The following is a 22,584-nucleotide window of genomic DNA, read 5'->3' as shown; positions in this document are numbered from 1 at the left end:
GCCCATGCCAGCCAGACTCAGTATTGCTCATATTCTCTCTCTCTCTCTCTCTCTTTCTCTCTCTCTCTCTCTCTCTCTCTCTCTCTCTCTCTCTCTCTCTCTCTTTCTCTTTCTCTCTTTTTCTCTCCCCCAATGCACCTATCAGCTACTGCTCAGGGCCATATGTGTTCCACATCATAATAATCTACCGCACCGGCGAGCGAGCCCTCAGCTAAATGCTTTGTTTCATAAGAATGGCTTTGGGCCGGTGCACCAGAACAGTGAGTAAGACAGGGCTTTTGAGGACTCTCTTAGTCATGTGGCTCGGTGTCTGACATCACACTCTGATCTCTAACAGTCGCTTTTAGATAAAGTTTTCTTGCTTCTTTGTAATCTCTGTGCATATTTATTATAGTTTATATTATATTACATATATCATATACATAAATTGTCATATATTGTCATAAATTGTCATATATGTAGTTAAATATAATTCTATATTAATATATTGTAATATTAATATCATCTATTTTAATTTACATTATATAATTTGTATAATATAATATATAATATATAAACATCATATTTATCATACACTTATATAATTATATACTATATATAGTCATGTATTTATATATCATATAAAACATTGTATATTTTAATTATTTTTTTTCTGCATGTCAGCAATAGGACAGAGTTTTATTTAAAAGGCTAGTGGCTCAAATGCTATTGCTTGAAGAGCTCTGGCGGGTATAAAATGTAGTAACATCTGAGGTTTATCCACATGTGCGGGAGCTGAAGGCCAGCCCATAGGACTAGTTCATCCTTGGTCAAGAGAAACTACAAGCGCATGCTGCAGGAGTGACCTAATGGACTCATTTGGACCATATTCCTACTCTCTGAGGATCACAGGAACACCTGGGTCAAAATGTTCTTTTTTTTTTTTTTTTTCCTTTTTCTTTTTTTCGGAGCTGGGGACCAAACCCAGGGCCTTGTGCTTCCTAGGCAAGCGCTCTACCACTGAGCTAAATCCCCAACCCCCAAAATGTTCTTTTTACACGCAAAATTCTGGCTTAATTAACTCTCCCTTCCTAAAATTATACTTGGTTCAGAAAACAGTGTCTTGAAAAACTCAAGAACTTGGGCTACTAAAAAAATAAAAGGGAATTTCACTGTAGTAGACAATATTAGTAAACACCATGTGTATTTTCCTGTTGCTAATGAAGACATGATACATTCATGACGCTATGTGTTAAATTCTACATAGATGCTCACCAGGAAAAAACCACTTCAACTTCTATCTTTCTCCGTCAGGTGGGTCTCAGCACAAACCAACAATTCCTCTAACAGCCCTGACGGCTGCTCTGGAAGCGGAACATGAAGCCTAGATCACAGACAGCTACTGAATGTGACCGTTGAGCAAAAGCATTGCAGAGCACATTCAATGAGTTACCTCAGTCCCCGACCTGGTCCAGTTTAAAATGTTTGTAGATCGTTTATGGACAACCAATAATGTATTATTTTTTCAAGGGGCAGTTTGCATAGCTCAAGCAAACCAGACGGAATGTAAGGAGCTCTCTTGAAATCTCAACCAAGACACTAAATCATATAAGGAACCTTAAACGATCAGTGAGCCATCTCCATGGTGGTGCCCGCCTTTACTCTCAGTCCTCAGGAGGCAGAGTCAGGCAGGTCCCTGTGAGTTCAACACTAACCTGGTCTACAAGCAAACTCCAGGCCAGGCAGAGCTATACTGTGAGACCCTGTCTCCTAGACCAAAAAAGGAACCTAGCTTATCTTTACTAAAATGGAGAATAAAGATAGCACATCTAAAGCCAGGTGTGGTGGGAACACGCCTTTAATTTCAGCCCTTGGGAAGCAGAGGCAAGTGATCCCTGAGTTCAAGGCCAGCCTAGTCTACAGAGCTTCAGGATAGCCAGGACTATACAGAGACACCCTGTCTCAGAAAAGAAAAACAAAAAAGGGAGGTGGTGGGACATAGATAGCACATCTATTGTGAGAGCAGTTTGTTTCACTGTTTCCCATGGGGGGAAAAACATTTTTTTACTGAAAGAATTTAAGAATTAAACCAATAAAAAAACCCAAACAAACAAGCAAACAAACAAGCATGTCTAGGGATTACCTCAGTGGCAGAGCACTTGCTTAGTATGTGCTAAGCCCTGGGTTTGATTCCAGTACTGTAAAATATATCTATTTATATATAATATATATAAAACGAAAACAAACATATACACCTTAAAATAATATAAAACTTGAAATAACATCAGGCATTATGGAATGGGAAACAATTTTGACACCACCCCCCACCTCCTACAAAACAAAGGAAAACAACAGGTTGGGGGGGATGGTGACAAGCAGAACTCTGGTGATTAACATTACACAGACCCTGCATCACAGTACACCACAGAGTGAGTTATACATTAGCAAGATCGTCCTGACGGCAGTGCAAGTCCTAGATCAAAAATGAGATGAAGGGGAAGCAGAAAGGCCGCATGCACGGGTCTATTACAGACATGATATTCAGCAGCAGTAAGACCTCTATCCCAGTCCCCAGACCCTGTTTGCAGTGCTTAGGACTGAGAGGAACAAACTCTCTTGTAACTCTAGCATCTCGCATACTGGAGTGACAAGCATGTTTAATCTGATGCTCTATGTTAATAAAACTACTGAGCATACATGAATCAAACAACACAACACAACACACTAACTCATGAACCTTAAAACTGGACCAAAAATAAGTTTAAAGCCAAGTAGCTGTGATAATTATCACACATGACATAATCCATAGAAAAAAGGGCCAAAGGGTTGGGGACTTAGCTCAGTGGTAGAGCGCTTTGCCAAGCAAGCCTGAGGCCCGGGGTTCCGCCCCCAGCACCAAAAAAAAAAAAAAAAAAAACCAAAAACAGAAAAAAGGGCCAAGAAAAGAATCTTCATATTGCACTCTTGCTTGATGATGTCCTAGGAAAAACAGTGATAATTCTACACGTGTGTCATAAACAACTAAAAAGTCCCCTTCTGGCTTCAAATGAATCTTCCTTGGCTAATTTATCTCCCCTCTCAAACAAACCTTTATATACAGGACCAATTTAAATCCCTCCTCCCCCTCAAACATACAAGCATCCAGGAACATTGTACAGTGCAAAGTGCCTTAAGAAAGGATTCTGTAGTGCCAATGATCTAACTGATCTGAGGAAACTGGGATGCTGTTAACACTGATGGGGCCAGTCAAGCAGTGGTGGTCTGCTTCTCCTCTGGTGTTTCCTCCAGCAACTGCATGATCACTTCATGGAAGGGTTTGCAGATCTTTGCATAGCCCCCTCCTGTGAGATGAAGAAAATCAAACATGTCGTGGCAGGAGATGGCACCGTCCGAGTGCATGAAGCCCCCATCTATATCCAGGAGCAGCACATTGGCAAGCTTCGGCAGGGAGACCTTGAGAAGCTGGTTCACCTTGGCATTCTTTTGTCTTAAAGGGTTGGGCTTCTCACCTCGAGGTAACAGACCCAGTACAATGATCTTGGCCTGTGGCTGCCGCGTGTTTATAAGTTGTACAATAGCCTCAATTCCACCTGCTACTTCTTCTGCTGTATTTTCATGGTTGTTTGTTCCTACCCAGACAACAATGGCTTTAGGCTTAATGTTCTCCAGCTCTCCGTCTTTTAGTGTCCATAAAACATGTCATGTGTGTCTCCCCCAATTCCAAAATTAAGAGCATGAAGTGGGGAAAACAGCTCCCGCCATATCTCGTACTGCTGCATTAACTGTACCATGGAGTCTCCCACAAACAGCACGTCCAGCTCCTTGTCTTTACAGCCAGAACAAACCTATTATGTTGAGACATCCAGCTGTCACCTCCTTGAATATCTTCTGCTGCATGTGGAATAGCTGCTGGGTTTGAGTCTCCTTGGCTCATTCTACACAGAGACAGAGGGTCCGTACAGGCCCTCAATGGGTACAGTGTTGGCTGGTTATGCTTCAGTTGCTTGCTTGATCACGACCGCTGTGTTCCGGCGCATGTACTGGCACGCATCCCCTCCTTGAGCCCCAGCACCAACCAGAAGTGCTATAAATTCTTTTAATAACAGGCCAAGAACAAGAAACAGTAGAAGGTCCCAGGTCCTCACTACTGCCAGCAGTACTGTGAAGAGAGACTACCAGGGTAAATGATAAATAATTCCAAGCACAGACAGGTAAGGAAAGAATGAGGAGGCCATGAAGTGTGGTTGATAGGGGCCATCAGATTTCATTAAATACATATGAGTAAGTTGCATCTTTGGACAGATATTTGTATATTAATTACAATTTAATTACTAGATAATTTAAGTACTAGACATGCTTCTGCTGTGAGAAATATGGCTGTGTGTGATAAATTCCTGAGGACCTGCCATGGAACTGATCTGTTACTGATCTCCACACCTTTAAATGGCTCTGAGGAGCCTGCGGTGTGGAACTCATGTCTTCCAGGAATGATATCAGCATGGTCATCTCAAACCCAGAGTAACTGTGACTAACCATACTCAGGAGACCCTTAAAAAGCTGGGTCTATATGTCCCAGCTGATTCCCTCAAAGAAAAAGGATGTACGGAGAATCATTAGATCCTCACCTGAGACTCCAGCCACCAGACTCTTCCTGCCTCCCCTTATCCCCCATTTCATATATCCTTGCCCCATCTGCATGTGATCTTAAGGAATGGTACAGTAGATAGGAACTGAAACATTAATTGGAGAAAGAGTCCAAAGAGCTTTCTAGAGTCACTAGCTCTGCTAGGGGTGGGCTTTTTAGTGAGGCAGCTGAGAGAGGCATCCATGGCCCTGGTAATAATCCCTCACCCACACTCTTGTAAGTAAGCCCAGTAAACTCTGGCTCACTGAGCTACATTTGGGAAGGATCATCTCTTTGGTATGTCATTGTCCTTCCTGTCTGGGATGAATAAACAGAGTCCACAGAATACATCATGAAAAATAACTGTATTGGTTATTTTTCTCATCACTGTGACTGAAGCCAGGACTGACCATCGGTTAACAGTGGTATACTTTATTTTGTCTCACAGTTTCAGAGGGTATATCTAGTTCACCACAGTGGAGAAGGACTGGCAGCCAAGCAACTCTATTAGAGGCAATGGGAGAACTTGGCAGTGGTTTATTAATATGGCAACAGAATAGAAGAGTTAAATAATTCTCTGGGTTTCCAACATGATTTTTAATATTTAAATCCTTACTGGTGAGAGTGAACGTAGGTGATATGTCAACTTTTGTACATTGGGGACCAAGTTCTCCCCTCATTTCCACTCAGCCACTTCTATGGAGAGCCCTTTTTAAAAAGTACAAATTTATAGGAGCCACTCGAGTCCTAAATTCGATGATTCCACCTGTCTCTGTCTGCGTCCTTAGCTGACCCTGTGCCACAGCTCTCTGTACCAAGATCCCACCGGGGGAGAGTTGCACACCCAGGAGTGCTGTCACACAGGCTTACAGGAGGGTCAAGCCAGTAACGGGAGACAGAAAGACCACCTAACACCAGAGATAACCAGATGGCAGAAGGCAAGTGCAAGAAACTAAGCAACAGAAACTAAGTCCACCAGGCATCTTCAGAACCCAGTTCCCCCACCACAGCAAGTCCTGGATACCCAACACACTGAAAAGCAAGATTTTTATTTAAAATCACATCTCAAGATGATGTTAGAAGACTTTAAGAAGGACATAAATAACTCCCTTAAAGAAATACAGGACAACACAAGGAAACAAATAGACGCCCTTAAAGAGGAAACACAAAAATCCCTTAAAGAATTACAGGAAAACACAACCAAACAGATGAAGGAATTGAACAAAACCATCCAGGATATAAAAATGGAATTAGAAACAATAAAGAAATCACAAAGGGAAACAACCCTGGAGATAGAAAACCTAGGAAAGAGATCAGGAGTCAAAGGTGCAAGCATCACCAACAGAATACAAGAGTTAGAAGAGATAATCTCAGGGGCAGAAGATGCCATAGAAAACATTGACACAACTATCAAAGAAAACGTAAAGCACAGAAAGCTCCTAACCCAAAACATCCAGGAAATCCAGGACAAAATGAGAAGATCAAACCTATGGATAATAGGTATAGAAGAGAGCGAAGACTCCCAACTTAAAGGACCAGTAAATATCTTCAACAAAATTGTGGAAGAAAACTTCCCTAACCTAAAGAAAGAGATGCCCATAAACATACAAGAAGCCTACAGAACTCCAAATAGATTGGACCAGAAAAGAAATTCCTCCTGTCACATAATAGTCAAAACACCAAATGCACAAAACAAAGACAACATTAATAGCAGTAAGGGAGAAAGGTCAAATAACATATAAACGCAGACCTATCAGAATTACACCAGACTTCTCACCAGAGACTGTGAAAGACAGAAGATTCTGGGAAGATGTCAAACAGACCCTAAGAGAACACAAATGTCAGCCCAGGCTACTATATCCAGGAAAACACTCAATTACCATAGATAGAGAAACCAAGATATTCCATGACAAAACCAAATTTATACAATATCTTTCCACAAATTCAGCCCTACAAAGGATAATAGATGGAAACCTCCAACACAAATTGGGAAACTACACCCTAGAAAAAGCAAGAAAGAACCTTCTTTTAACTAACCCAAAAGAAGACAGACTCACAAACATCACTCCACCTCTAACAACAAAAATAATAGGAAAAAACAATCATTGGTCCCTAATATCTCTGAATATCAATGGACTCAATTCCCCAATTAAAAGGCATAGACTAACAGATTGGATATATAAATAGGACCCAGCATACAGGAAACACATCACAGTGACAAAGACAAATATTTTCTCAGAGTGAAAGGCTGGGACAAAAGTTTCCAAGCAAACAGTCCCAAGACACAAATGGGAGTAGCCATTCTAATATCAAATAAAATCAACTTTCAACCAAAAGCTATCAGAAAAGATATGGAAGGACACTTCATGTTTGTCAAAGGAAAAGTCAACCAAGATGAACTCTCAATTCAGAATATCTATGCTTCAAATGCAAGGCCACCCACATGCATAAAAGAAACTTTATTAAAGCTCAAAGCACACATTGCACCTCACACAATAATGGTGGAAGACTTGAAAACCCTACTCTTGTCAATGGACAGATCATGGAAACAGAAACCAGAGACACAGTGAAACTAAAAGAAGTTATGAACCAGATGGATTTAACAGATGCCTATAGAACATTTCATCCTAAAACAAAAGAACATACCTTTTTCTCAGCACCTCTTGTTACCTTCTCCAAAATTGACCATATCATCTGTCACAAAAAGGGCATAAACAGATACAGGAAGATGGAAATAACCCCATGCATCCTATCAGATCACCATGGACTAAGACTGGTCTTCAATAACAACAAAAACAACAGAAAGCCCACATACACATGGAAGCTGAACAACGCTCTACTCAATGATAACTTGGCCAAGGAAGAAATAAAGAAAGAAACGAAAGACTATTTAGAATTTAATGAAAATGAAGGTACAACATACCCAAACTTATGGGACACAATGAAAACAGTGCTAAGAAGAAAACTCATAGCTCTGAGTGCCTCCAAAAAAGAAGTTGTAGAGAGCATACATTCGCAGCTTGACAGCACACCTGAATGCTCCAGAGCAAAAAGAGGAAATTATCAAACTCAGAGCTGAAATCAATGAAGTAACAACAAAAGGGACTATAAAAAAAATCAACAAAACTAGGAGCTGGTTCTTTTAGAAAATCAACAAGATAGACAAACCCTTAGCCAGACTAACCAGAGGGCACAGAGAGACTATCCAAATTAACAAAATCAGAAATGAAAAGGGAGATATAACAACAGAATATGAGATCCTACCACAAAAGCCTATACTCAACAAGACTGGGAAATCTGGAGGATATGGACAATTATATAGACAGATACCAAAGTTAAATCAGGATCAGATAAACCATCTAAACAGTCCCATAACTTGTAAAGAAATAGAAGTAGTTACTAAAAGTCCCCCAACCAATAAAAGCCCAGGACCAGATGGGTTTAGTGCAGAATTCTATCAGAACTTCATAGAAGATCTAATACCAATACTGTCCAAACTATTCCACAAAATATTAAACAGAAAGAACACTACCCAATTCATTCTATTAAGCCACAATTACACTTATACCTAAATCACACAAAGACCCAACAAAGAAAGAGAATTTAGACTGATTTCCCTCATGAATATTGATGCAAAAATACTCAATAAAATTCTGGCAAACCAAATACAAGAACATATCAAAACTATCATCCATCATAATCAAGAAGTCTTCATCCCATGGATGCAGGAATTGTTCAATATATGGAAATCCATCAATATCCAAGAACTTCAACGCTCTGAAGAAAGAAATTAAAGAAGATCTCAGAAGATGGAAATATCTCCCATGCTCATGGATTGGCGGGATTAATATAATAAAGATGGCCATCTTGTCCAAAGCAATCTATAGATTCTAAATTCCAATTTGATTTTTCAGAGACTTAGAAAGAGCAATTTGCAAATTCATTTGGAATAACAAAAAACCCAGGATAGCAAAAACTATACTCAACAACAAAAGAACTTCTGGGGTAATCACCATCCCTGACCTCAAGTAGTATTACAGAGCAATAGTCATAAAAACTGTATGTTGGTACAGAGACAGACAGGTAGATCAGTGGAACAGAATTGAAGACCCAGAAATGAACCCATACACCTATGGTCATTTGATCTTTGACAAAGATGCTAAAACCATCCAGTGGAAAAAAGAGCATTTTCAACAAATGGTGCTGGTTCAACTGTAGGTCAGCATGTAGAAGAATGCAAATCAATCCATTCTTATTGCCCTGTACAAAGCTCATGTCCAAGTGGATCAAGTACCTCCACATCAAACCAGAAACACTCAAACTATTAGAAGAAAAAGTGGGGAAGAGACTCGAACACATGGGCACTGGGGAACATTTCCTGAAGAGAACACCAGTGGCTTATGCTCTAAGATCAAGAATCAACAAATGAAACCTCATCAAACTGCAATGCTTCTGTACGGCAAAGGACACAGCAACCAACAGATTGGAAAAAGATCTTTACCAATCCTACATCTGATAGAGGGATAATATGCAAAATATACAAAGAACTCAAGAAGTTAGACTCCAGAGAGCCAAATAACCCTCTTAAAAATGGGTACAGAGCTAAACAAAGAGTATTGAACTGAGGAATATTGAATAGCCGAAAATCACCTAAAGAAATGTTCAACATCCTTAGTTCATCAGGGAAATGCAAATCAAAATAACTCTGAGATTCCTCGTCACATCAGTCAGAAAGACTACGATAAAAACCTCAGGTGATAGTAGATGCTGGTGAGGATGTGGAGAAAGAGGAACACTCCTCCATTGTTTGTGAGATTGCAAACTTGTACAACCACTCTGGAAATCAGTCGAGGTTCCTCAGAAAATTGGACATAGTACTACCTGAAGACCCAGCTATACCACTCATGGGCATATGCCCAAAAGATGCTCCAACATATAACAAGTACACATGCTCCACTATGTTCATAGCAGCCTTATTTATAATAGCCAAAAGCTGGAAGGAACCCAGATGCCCTTCAACAGAGGAATGGATACAGAAAATGTTGTACAGCTACACAATGGAGTACTACTCAGCTATTAAAAACAATGACTTCATGAAATTCTTAAGCAAATGGATAGAACTATAAAATATCATGCTGAGTGATGTAACACCATCACAAAAGAACACACATGCTTTGCACTCACTGATAAGTGGATATTAGCCCAAAAGCTCAGAATACCCAAGATACAATTCAGAGACTACGTGATGCTCAAGAAGAAGGAAGACCTAAGTGTGGATGCTTCAGTCCTTCTTAGAAGGGGGAACAAAAGTACTCACAGGAGGAAATTCGGAGACAAAGTATGGAGCAGAGACTGAAGGAAAGGCCATCCAGAGACTGCCCCACCTGGGGATCCATCCCATATATAGCCACTGACTCCAGACAATATTGTGAATGTCAAGAAGTGCATGCTGACCGGAGCTTGATATAGCTGTCTCCTGAGAGGCTCTGCCAGAGACTTACAAATACAGAGGCAGATGCTCACAGCCAATCACTGAACTGAGAACGGGGTCCCCAATGGAGGAGTTAGAGAAAGGATTGAAGGAGCTGAAGTGGTTTGCAACCCCATAGGAAGAACAATAATATCAACCAACCAGGCCCCCCAGAGCTCCCAGGAACTAAGCCACCAACCCAAGAATACACAGGGACAAACCTATGGCTCCAGCTGCATATGTAGCAGAGAATGGCCTTGTTGGGCATCATTGGGAGGAGAGGCCCTTAGTCCTGGTAAGGCTTGATGCCCCAGTGTAGTGGAATGTCAGGGCGGGGAGGTGGGAGGGAGTGGGGAATGGAGGGTAAACCCCCCCTCATAGAAGCAGGGGTAGATAGCAGGTTTCTGGAGGGGAAACTGGGAAAGGGGATAACATTCGAAATGTAAATAAAAAATATCCAATTAAAGAAAAACATTCGATGATTCTATGCTGTTTTCTCACTCCTTTCTGCTTGCGTGCAGAAGACCTGCTTCACCTCCCACTAGAGTGTGCAATGTTAGAGAGAGGGAAATGGACAGTAGAAGACATACTGAGAATCTTTGCTATGTTGGTTTGAATCCTGCTCTGCCTGCTGACATCATATGGGTTTGGATCCTTACAGCAGCTTATGGAGTTCCAGCTTCCCCTTGTGCTCAGTTGAGAATGACCTCTCTATGAGCTTGGTGTTGCCTCTGTTCCCAACCTCTCCTCATTCGACCTCACTTGCTTCAGCACACCTCCCCTTCCACCTTGCAGCTTCAAGAAGGGAAATCCAGAAACTTAGCAACTTCCATGAGGTTCCATGCTCACCATAGCTCTGTCCTCTGGTTAGTCAACAGACCATGAGAAGTATAAGGAATTTACAGAGATGGCTTTTTTCCAGATATGGTCATGCACACCTACAATTGCAGTATGTGAAAATTTGAGGCAGGAAAAACACAGGGAGGTCGGAGCCAGCCTGTTTTACAAAGTGAGACCCTGTGTTCAAGAAAGTCTTCCAAAGTAATCACTGTCATTTCCTTGAGACTAATTATATGCGTGTTGTAGCAGTGATCTCTAAAATGGTTTGGTAAACTCACAGGCAAAGGAATGGGGATGAAGACATTTATTAATATTTCCCATCTCCCTCTTGCCCTTCCCCCACCTCTGGCATTTCTAGCCTACCAACCAAGAACCCCGGGCATGCATTCTTCCTCCTTGCTCCTATTGTAGCTGCCTTTGGAACACCTGTCTGCCTGGCTGACCCAGCAACTCTTAGTAACAGTCACAATAACAAATTGGTTACAAGGAGTCAGTTCATCAATCAAATGTTGGCCACTTACTCACAAAGCAATGTAATGTTCAAAATCCCACTAGACGTTTAGAAAATACTTCATATTACTGACTATGGTAAGAAGTAAATTTCGCTATGGAAGCGATCATTTGGTTATTGCAATTAACCAAATTATTACCTATTTGGCTAATTGTCTTTTAATTATATAATTTAAAGAATTAAACATCATATTATTCTAGCCAATGCCAAATTCTTATTTTATAATTTCCTAGCGAGAAGTGTAATTTACCACACAGTACAATATAATTTCCTACAGAAATTAAGTCTCATTTTATTCTTAATTATAGGATAAATCTTCCCATAACTACCATGACCTGTACAGAACCAATGAGAATTTGGTCTTTCAGGAAAGTGCAATTGCAGAAGATAAAACAAAGGCACTCAGCGAGGTTTTTCCAGAGACAACAAGTGCTGGTTTCCCATTCAAAAACCTCAGGTATGGTCTCAAGGGGCTTCACAGTAGAATAATCCTAAGAGGGTAAAACAGACCAAACAAACAGGAATGACCTGAAGCCCCAGGGATCATGTCTGGGGATTCTGACTTAATTGCTCTGGGGTGGGTGGGGCCCATTGTGTCTTAAATCATTCTTCAGAAGATACTAAAGTACAGCCAGGGCTGAAAATCGACACAAGGAAAAATTCAGTCTGTCGAGATTACTTACTTTTTGTTTTCTAGTGAGTTGTGGGTAGATACTGAGTTAAGACTTTCTGAAAAGAAGAGAAAGAGAGGGAGGAAGGGGAGGAGAAAGGGGAGGAAGAGGAGGAGGGGGAGGAGGAAGAGGAGAAAGAGGATATTGTGGCAGCCGCCTTTCTGTTGAGCATGTACGGAGCACCACAAGCAAGAGGGACTGGACAGCCACCTGACTCTACAATCGTGTACTAACACCAGCGTGCAGTTAGTCAGCACAGAAAGGCGTTCTGCTGATTGGCGTCTGAGACTCCACCTCTGAGCTTCCCTTTCCACTGTTGCCCCACCCCAGCCCCATTTGTTAGAGCCGTTAAAACTGTTAGTAAATGAAGTGGGTAATTTACCTGCTATCAGACAGTGCACCTGATTTTAAAGATCAAAAGTTTCCTCTGTTAAAGGTTCTTTGTAAAACTATGGGCCACACTGCTTTGAATTCATAGAATTTATTAAGTAAAGCTGCAGGCTGGGGGGATGGCTCAGTCAGTAAAGCGCCTGTCACACAAGCATGAGGACCTGAGAGCAGACCTACATAAAAGATGGCCAGGTGGTCACAGCTGTAAGCCCAGCACATCAGGGCTGGGGAGCAGAGACAAGAATCTCTGAGGCTCGCTGGTCCGTGGGCTCTCTGGACAGTCGGCTAGCAGAATGGGTAAGCACAGAACTTGTAAGCACACACCCTGTTTCAGAAAATAAGGTCGACTGCAACTGAGGAAGACACCCAGCATCGTGCCCTAGTCTCTACCCATAGAGACTAGGTACACACGGTATACACACACACACACACACACACACACACACACACACACACACACACCACAAAACAAGGCTGGGTTTGGTCAATGAAGTACTTAATATAATCCTGAGATTAGAATTCCCAACACCAACCCCACCAAACTCCAACGAATTCAGAGCAAGGTGTCGTGGTTCATAATCTGGGTTACTCAGGAGGCTAATGCAGGAGAATTGTGAAGTTCGAGGCCTACAGAGCCCAACCGGAGCAGTTCAGTTGAAATCAGGTCTTGGGATAAAAAGCACAAAGACTGCATGCACTACTCAGAGCACTGGTGTCCAGCATGCCTGAGGCCATGTCAATCCCCACGGGAGAAGGGAGAGGTCATAGACGAGGCTTTCTTTGATTCTTTCTCAGTTCTCAAGGGAAAGATAATAATGAAGTGTCTGCCTTAAAAGGTTTGTTTTCTTTTTTTTCATACTCTTGACCTGTGGCTCTCCCACTGCCCTTCACTGATTCGAATGATTTATTCAATGATCTGACCTATGAGATGACCCTTAATTTCCACCCAGTTCTTAGAGAGAAAAACAAATTTTTTTGAATAGAAAATGATCATGGGTGTGAGTAAACCTTTTAGTAGCCGCAGTGGTAATAGTCGAAGCACTGTTGAGACAGGAAAGAAAAAGAAGGGAAATTAAGGACACATGGACAGGGACAGAAGTCCTGCATCTCCAGGGTCTGGCTTAAGTCTCTTGCTGTCCAGGAATCAAGGATTTTGACACAGTTAATGAACAAAGGAAGAGCCATGCTTAAGGCCAGAGCATATGGTAGCCACTGAGTTTAACTTCATTTCTTCCCCACCTTTAAAATTTTTCATTAAATTTATCTTTCACAATTACACATATTTCATATAGTAATATATGTATACTTTATGTATGTGTATATCTATAAATATATGTATATATTTCTGATTGTCATCACTCTCACCCTCTCTTACCCTTGCAAGTCGCTTTCCCACATAAATGGCTTTTTTTGTTTTGTTTGTGACCCATTAAGTTTAACCAGGGCCGTGTGTGTGTGTGTGTGTGTGTGTGTGTGTGTGTGTGTTATGTATGACCACAGACTTAAAACTATCCATTGGACTAATGCACGGTAGGTTCTTCATGAGTGCACAACACTAATATTCTTCAATAGCCCACAGTTCAGAAGGGTGGGAATGGGCCCCTTGCAAGCAGCCACTGCCGCTATGAGATCATGACTGCGTTGGCTGTGCCATGCCAAGAAGAGAGCGGTGCACTTTGTCTCTGTTTCTTCCAGCTTTTTCATTCTTTCTGCCCTGCTTCCTGACTGTTTCCTGAGACGTAGGGGGTGGAATGATGGTCCTGTTTAAGGCTGAACATTGAAGCCTCGCTTACTCTCTCCAGCTTGAATGGCCATGCGTCTCTACATTTGCTATCATCCCCGACCATGACAAGCTTCTCTGATGAAGGCTGGGAGTCGAGTAGTACTTGGCTGTTACTATAAGCGTTACGTACGTAAAAGGTAGATTGGCAGGCTGTCAATTTAGCTCATCAAGAGTAGCAAATACCTTAGCCATAGGAGGAGGAGGAGGAGGAGGAGGAGGAGGGGAGGAGGAGGAGGAAGAAGAAGAAGAAGAAGAAGAAGAAGAAGAAGAAGAAGAAGAAGAAGAAGAAGAAGAAGAAGAAGAAGAAGAAGAAGAAGAAGAAGAAGAAAAGATTTGATCTATTTTACAGTCCAGTCATTATCTCCCTCCCAATCTACCCTTCGACCATTTCCCTTCCCATTCCTCCTCCCCTGTCTTCAAGAGGATGTCCTCACGCCCACCCCATCAAACCTCCCCTCCTTCCTGGGGCCTCAAGTCTCTCAAGGGTTAGGTGCATCTTCTCTCATTGAGGCCAGACCAGACAGTGCTCTGCTGTATATGTGTTGGGGGCCTCATATCAGCTAATGTGTGCTGCCTGGTTGGTGTCTCAGTGTCTTGAGAGATCTCAGCGGTCCAGGTTAGTTGAGACTGTTGGTTTTCCTATGGGCTCGCCCCCCTCCTCCAGCTTCTTCCAGCTTTTCCCTAATTCAACCACAGGGGTCCCCAGCTTCTGTCCATTGGTTGGGTGTATATATCTGTATGTGACTCTTTCCGCTGCTTGTTGGGCCTCTCAGAGGGCAGCCATGCTAGGCTCCTGTCTATAAGCACAACATAGCATCAGTAATAGTGTCAGGCCTTGGAGCCTCCCTTTGAGCTGGATCCCAATTTGGGCTGTCACTGGGCCTCCTTTCCCTCAGTCTCTTCTCCATTTTTGTTCCTGCAGTTCTTTTAGACAGAGGCAACTCTGTGTCAGAGGTTTTGACTGTGGGATGGCAACCCCATCCCTCTACTTGATGCCCTGTCTTTCTACTGGAGGTGGATTCTATGAGTTCCCTCTTAGCTATGGGATTTAACCACAGTTACAGTACCAGGGATGGATTTCCTCTTGTCAGGTGGGCCTCAAAATCAACCAGAGAGTGGTTGACAGCCCCCATAACAATTTTGCCACCATTGCACTAGTAGGCACATCTTGCCTGGTAGGTTGGTAGTGAATTATACAGGTAAAATCATTTGATGCCTTGTCTCCCCTCGTGCCCTGCATCGAACCTTCCATGACTATTACAACTGGCCGGCATGGAGGAAGTATCTATCTAAGTTCCAGGTTGATGTCTTTGTATTTGCACCCAAGGTGTATGGTTTCTTCAACAGTAGGTTCTTCTTATCAGCTAGCTCTGGTAGACAACTAAGAGGGATGCCAAGAACCTTTTTTTGTTTTAGGAGCCTATGGGTCCTCACTGACCCATAGCAAAAGAGAAGGTATTTTCCTTCTGACAGTGGGATTTTGTTTACTAACCTGTGGATATTTAGGTGCAACCTAATGCAAGCCATCATCCTTCTAGCTCTCAGGTATCCTTAGTTGGCTTGCCAAGTAATCCATTTCTGTATGGTTTTTCATGCACCCTTCAGTTGGTTAACATTCCATTCTCCTTGGCCTTCCCCACCACTCTACCTCTATCTCTCCAGAACTCCTTCTTCCCAGAATTCACCTTCTCTGTTTTCATATCACTTACGTTCTGTGGCAACCCTCCTTTATTATATTTAAACATACAGTTTTCTGAAAAACATTTCAAAAGGATTACAGTCATTGTTAGTGTCAGAATACATCCTTGACTTGATTGGGATCTATGTGTAATAAGAATTCCTTTGACCTTGATTAACCTGCTTTATCCTATCAGCGTTCCTTTCCTACTTGCAAGCCTATATAACGACCCTCAGAAAATACTTTTCAGTCTCATTTGCAAAATAAAAAATGTAGACAAAAGTAAAAGCTCATTCTGTATACCTTCTGAACCATGTTAACTTCAAAAGCCACCAAGATTGTACTTATAGCACTTTGTAAAACATTCAGAAATAAACGTTGTGATACATATCATATATGTGTGTGTGTGTGTGTACATGATTGTGTGTATGTGTGCTCACATGTTTATGCATGAGTATACATGAGTATGTGTATGTATGCTTACATGTTCATGTGTATGCATGAGTGTGTGTTTTTGCACACAAATTCAGGTAGGCACATGTTTATGTACTTGCACAGCCAACATTTATTTCACTGTTCATAACAGCTCAGAAATAGAGCCTACCTAGATACCCATCAGGAAGTGCTCATAAAAGTGTATTTTAGCTCTCATAAAAAACAAAATTATGTCTTTTTCAGAAAAATGGATGAAACTGGAGATCAATGCGTAAGTGAAGTAAGCTAGCCTACACAAGATAAATACTGCATATCTTCTTATATGTGGAAACACGTGTCATTCATGTAAATACATGAATGAGAAGAAAGTAGATCAAGATCTGTGAGACGAGGAGATCTAAAGGGACAGATGGGGAAACATCACATATTTTCTCTCCAGTTTTGGATCTAGATTTCAGGGAGAGAGAGAGAGAAGAGGAGTCAGGGAAAGGAGGTGGAACAAGAGGAGGAGAAAAGTGTATGTCTACCGAGAGAGCAGAGGGGAGTTTTGGGGGAAGGGAGGGGAGCAGTGAGGGAAGATGGGAAGGAGAGAATGGGGAGGCGAATATGGGCAAAGTACAACAGCATATGTATGTGTGCAAAAACTGTAATGAAACATTATTTCACATGCTATTCTGGTTTTTTTCTATTGTGAAAAGCCTCCTGAACAAAAACAACTTAGGGAGGAGAAGCTTATTCTTCATACAATTCCCACTTGCAGTCTATCACTATAGGAGAGTCACAGAGGCAGGAGTTGGAGACAGCCACTCACTCACGTCACGTCCACAGTCAAGGTCCGAGAAGAACGCATCTGTGCTGCCTCCTTGCATAACTAGCTTTTCTTCTCTGATATACAATTCAGGACCCAGACAATGAAATGGTGCTGTCCACATCCGGGATGCATTCACCCATCCCAGTGAACAACGCAGATGATCCCCTACAGAAATGCCCACAGGTTATCCTGATTTAGCCAATTAATAATCTTTTCCCAGATGATTCAAGGGATGTGGATTTGACAATTAAAAACTAACCAGCACATATCCTAACTAAAAACAGTAACAAGCTATCAATTCTGTATTGAAGAAGAAAAAGTTTTGGCAATTTTAGATACGTTAGTTTCCAGGTACTTTCATGGCAAAGATCCTATACTTACAAAAAAATGTTGCTGGCACTTTAACTAGATCTCATTTAAAGGCTGGTTTTGGTTGTTTGGTTTGAATTGGTTTGGTTCCTTTGAGACAAGGTTTTCTATATAATCTTGGTCGCTTTACATTCAGAACCAGGCAAGCCCAGTGCACTTGGTCACAGGCCCTTTATATTGACTCAAATTCTTTTCTTTTCTAACATAAAAACATAGTACCTTCAATTCCCATCCTAAAGCATTGCTTTGAAGGCATTCTACAAGTTTTGATGTGCTGTGTTTTAATTTCCATCAGTTAAGAATACTTTCTGGTATCCCCATCCCCTCTTTTCAACGTATGGATGTTTGAGAAGTGTTGATGTTAATCAAAAGTCTATAGATTTTTCATAGATCATTTTGTTATCAATTTCTGATTTAATTCCATTGTGGTCAGAAGTACTTTGTGTGACCTGAGTACTTTTTCAATTATCGAAGCATTTATATGGTAATAGCATATTGTGTACCTTGATGAATGAGCTATGTGATGCTCAGTAAGTAAGGATATATACACACACACACACACACACACACACACACACACACAAATATATATATACTCTGCTTTTCTTGGATATGTACATAAAATCATTTACTGCTAGGTTTTGAGGCCTAAAGATTTTTGTGTCATCTCCTTTAAATACTTTTTTCTTTGATGAAATACTTGTTTTGTGAATTTTTCATGCTCCCAAAGTACGTATTTCTATCAGTTTCTAAACAGGACAGTAGAGTGAAGGTTCTCACCAGAGAACTAGATAGTTAGAAAGGAGGCAAATTGGATTCTCTACTCCTCTTAATCTAGGAAAAAAATACTACTAATTCAAGTTCTTATAACTATTTGTTGCTATGACTTTCCTGCAGCTTTTGTCAGTCTATTAGAAAGTCAAGCTTTCAGTGACAGCCGGAAGTGGGAGGAATCTAAACATTGTCTGTCAGAGGAGACGTCACTAGATCGTAATGGTGTATTAAGAAGTTAAGATTGCTGCACTCCCTGAACTAAAGAACATACCTAGGTTGTGTAGTAGTCCTGTGCCGTGATGTGATATTCACTCTCCCATACTCCATGTGGAAGAACTGTAGCAGAGATCAAATAGAAGAATCAGACTCAGGCAGTCCGACTCAAGAACACCTCACATGCCTGTCTACTGTCTTGTACCTATTCTCAGATAATGCTTGGATATTCCCATTACTCTCTGAAGCTGATTAGTCCTCTGTCACCTCTGACTGAGCTGTGTGTGGGTGGGAAGACAAGTTCACGTTATCAATAATATCCTACTCCTTTCTCCTGTTCCTCAAAGCTCAGGTGAGCTCAAGCTATTGTTCCACAATTTGCTCCAAACTGCTATTCATGTCTCTCTTAAATGATCTCTGCCCTGCTCTCATTGAATTGGCCATGTCCACTCACACTGGCCCTTCAATTGTGACCTAACACTTCACCAAAGTTTCTAGGACTTTCTCCTTGGTTTCAACCCCTAAGACTCCTGGTCAAACAAAGTGGTGTTCCACACCTAAATTCAGAGCTGGCTGCAGCTCTCAGCCCAGGCCTACCATAAGCCATAAAATGAACTGATCTTTCTTAGACTAAAAATTCAGAACTAGAATCTTCATGCAAAAGCTACTAAAGGACAGATTGAGGCTTCCTAATCCAAAGAACTGTCTAAATAAGCATACTTGTCTAAGTAGGAAGAGTTTGGAGTTGGTGAGGCTACATTGCTGTTTTCCAGTAAGGACAAGGCAGGCTTGTAATCCTGCTTCCTGATTGGCTGAAATGACAGGGAGGCACCATGACACCCAGCGTATGACCCAAGTAGACTTAGGTCAATAGTAGCTCACTGCTGCTGTGGCTTCACACACAGGCTACTGCCTCATGTTCCTTTTTTTTTTTTTATCTTTATTAACTTGAGTATTTCTTATTTACATTTTGATTGTTATTCCCTTTCCCGGTTTCTGGGCAACATCCCCCTAAGCCCTCCTCCTCCCCTTCTATATTGGTATTCCCCTCCCCATCCTCCCCCCATTAACACCCTCCCCCCAACAATCACGTTCACTGGGGGTTCAGTCTTGGCAGGACCAAGGGCTTCCCCTTCCACTGGTGCTCTTGCTAGGCTATTCAGTGCTACCTATGAGGTTGGAGCCCAGGTCATGTTCCTCTTTTTAACTAAATTTCAGAAGTTGTGTTTTTTGCCCCCTGAACATTTACAAAGCTCATCCTATTTTGATCTCCAAGTTTATGGTGCCCCCATGCACTTAGTCTTATTCACTTTATTAATATCCTGTAAGAGGAAGTTTCTTTCACTGCAATGGGACAGCAGACAGTGCAGATTGAGAATCTGGAAATAGAACATATCAGGAAGAGGAGCCTAGCATGGAAGATGAGGGAACAATCTAGCTCACTCCATTTTGATATCTTCTAGTATCTGAAACTCCGTGGTGATTTTTTATCATCAAATTGTTCTTTTAGTTACCATATTCTATTAAGCTCTTTATTTGTGTCTAAGTCAAGGAACAATGGTCAACAGTCCTTCGATGAATAAATCAAAGATGGCTGGGTTGGACAGAGCAATAGCCAAGTGAAAGGTAAGGCAGACAGAGGCATGAAATGTGAGGATTCAGGACAACTCCAAGCAAGATGTGTCAGCATGCTGTAGGGCTTCTGGTTACTATAGTGTTAGGAAAAGAAAGACAAACACAGAGAAACTGACATCCACACCAGAGCAGGGGCCAAATCCACACTTTCTATCTGAGGCAAGGTGACAGCAGTGAGGATGCCATGAGCTTGACTTCCAGACAGACAAAAGCTCTTAAACTCTTCTTGTCCAATCATTCTCCTGACTCGCCCCTCAATATATGAAAGGGGATTTCTCAAAAACAATCTATGAATCATACTTTTCCTCTACCATCAAGAGAATTACAGCCTTTTAAGAAAAAAAATCAATTCTCCTTCTTACCCAAAGACTCTGTGTGGTGTGAGGAAACCCATTTAAAGACATCAGGAGTAACTAGAGGTGTCTAAAGTACTTGGGGAGCAGACCAAGCCGGCTCCCTAGAGTGGAGTGTTCTATATTCTGATTTATGGCTGCATTTGGTATATGAGCTTATTCTAAGCGAGGATAACTAGAAAACGAATACAAAGAGCTCACAGGGTAAAGTGTGTGTCATTCTCTTGCAATGGATAGACACAATTTCCTTTTGTCTAGCCTAGACTATTGGAGAACTTTCTTTAACACCAGGTTAGCTTCAGACTTACAGGAATCCTCTCACGTAGGCTTCCCCACTGATAAGATTACAGGCATGAACCTCCAATCCTAGCTTGAAGGACATTGTTTATTGTTTGAGGTCTGCCCATATATCTTATTTGAGCTCTGTTCATATAGTTCCTAACTCAATGCCTGGTAGAAGCAGACATAAATATATTAAATGGATGAATAAATAAATGGAATGAATTTTACCTTGTTTGTTTCTGCACATAGGAGCACTGACCAACTTAATGTAACTGGAAGTCTTGATTGGGGTCTAATGCTACTAAAGCACGATGTTCTGGTACCTTACAGTTTCCCCACCTGCATATTTTAAAGTTTTGAACAGTCATTAGTTTACTCATTTCAGTGCTGGGGATTGAACCCACAGATTTGCGCACGTTGGGGAAGTATTTCACCACTGAGCTATAACCTCAAATCCTGGCTCTTGTTTGGCTAATGGGTAAAGAAATCACTTGTTAACCTGTGATGATTAGTATTGTCAAATTAACACCTAGGGGGAAAGCCTCTGGACTACTCTGGTAAGGGATTGTCTTTGTTAGGTTAACTTCTGGGCTTGCCTGTGAATCGTTATCTTGATTAGACTGATTGAAGCAGGAAGATCAGCCTACCCTGGGTAGCAGAATTCACTGAGATGCTATCCTGACGTATACATTAGGAGGCTGTAAGTTGAGCTGAGCACAATTGTTTACCACTCTCTGCTTGCCTGGAGATGCAATGCAGCCACCTCAAGTTTCTACCCAGTGACTTCTGAGAAAGAACAGATGATAACCTGGAATTGTGAGGAAAAAAAAGAGACCTTTCCTTTCTAAGTTGCTTTTGTGAAGAATATTTTGTCAGTGCAACAGAAATGTAACAAAAGACTCTGCAAACAGGAAGAATTGTGTTCAAATCCCACATAAAGCCAGCCTCTGCCAAGCCAGTGCTCCTCCCACCAGAGTCGAGGCAGAGACAAGAGGGAGACGAGAGCCCGAGCTGCTAGAGTGACATAAGCAGTGGTAAACATTGTCACAGGCAATGTGAAAGACAGCGACCAATGCCCAAAGTTGTCCTCTGAGCACTGTTTGCTGTGCACTTGTGTTCACACACGTGTGTGTGCGCGCACACACACACACTCACACACACACACACACACACACACACACACACACAGAGATTTAAAAGCTGTATGACTTACCAACCATCTGTGGTAGAGGCACATTTTCAATATAGAAAATTAGTGGAAAGGAAAAATAACAAAAATCTACCATAAATTATAAGATACTTTAAAAATACATAATTTTATAGCCAAAACAAATATAAACATTATAAAAATATACATATATACACATACACTGTGTGTGTGTGTGTGTGTGTGTGTGTGTGTGTGTGTGTGTGTGTGTGTGTGTGTACATACATATAGTTTGTTAGCCTGGATTTGAAGACCTATTTCTTTGCTGGTTTTATTATCTTGAGCAATCTGCTTAATCTCTCTCAGGCTAAACTCCCTCACCTGTGGAGTGTGGTGATTACCAAACAAAACCTCCCGGCACTTTTGTGAGGATGAAAATGAGATAATACCTGCAGAGGACTGGACACACTGCGGATGTCACACAACTGTCAATGTTAGGTATTGACCAGGTTGATGATTCACATGTGCACAATCTGACTTGTTAAGGGCCCGAAACCCACATATTGGAACACACTGCCAGATCCTGAAGAAACTGGGACACAACGTACCTTCAGAAGGA

General features: G+C 41.5%; 1 pseudogene; it reads right to left on the bottom strand.

Moving 5' to 3' along the window:
* Window positions 1–3,113: 3,113 nt before the first annotated feature.
* LOC116906937 lies at window positions 3,114–3,941 on the bottom strand (annotated as a pseudogene).
* Between the last annotated feature and the right edge of the window lie 18,643 nt (window positions 3,942–22,584).

This window comes from Rattus rattus, chromosome 8 (assembly GCF_011064425.1).
Source record: "Rattus rattus isolate New Zealand chromosome 8, Rrattus_CSIRO_v1, whole genome shotgun sequence".
Lineage (NCBI taxonomy): Eukaryota > Metazoa > Chordata > Mammalia > Rodentia > Muridae > Rattus > Rattus rattus.
The sequence above is the reverse complement of the archived record's forward strand: the minus strand, read 5'-3'. Positions and strand labels throughout refer to the sequence as shown.